The sequence below is a fragment of the Penaeus monodon genome, chromosome 31 (genome assembly GCF_015228065.2).
Source record: "Penaeus monodon isolate SGIC_2016 chromosome 31, NSTDA_Pmon_1, whole genome shotgun sequence".
Lineage (NCBI taxonomy): Eukaryota > Metazoa > Arthropoda > Malacostraca > Decapoda > Penaeidae > Penaeus > Penaeus monodon.
This window is the reverse complement of record NC_051416.1, coordinates 2,316,049-2,316,361: the sequence shown is the minus strand read 5'-3', so window position 1 is coordinate 2,316,361 and position 313 is coordinate 2,316,049. Positions and strand designations below refer to the sequence as shown.

General features: G+C 34.5%; 1 protein-coding gene across 1 annotated transcript in view; it reads right to left on the bottom strand.

Annotated features, from left to right (window-relative positions):
• The window catches only part of LOC119592824 (rootletin-like), a 148,678-nt gene that overhangs the window by 91,024 nt on the left and 57,341 nt on the right, over positions 1-313 (bottom strand). The window lies entirely within an intron of this gene.

Here is a 313-nt window from a genome sequence, read left to right as displayed (position 1 = left end):
TGACAAAGTTTGACAAGCCATAATCAATAACATGGAACTTGCTGCAGACACCATGTTGCTGAGTAATATTCTGCTGAGCACTAAATACATTAAGCTTAATTAAGAAATTTTGATTACCTGAGCTATCTGTGGCGATGTAATGTAAGGAGGATACGTCAGCATGAGTGACACATCAAAGCAGTGAGTTTGTTCTTTGTTACAAAAAGAGTGAACAATGTGCATCAAATATTTCACAAAATAAAGATCTTTTCCAGAGAACAGTGAATAACAATAGCAAGGCTATTTCTGCAAATAAAACATCTATCTAAATGTG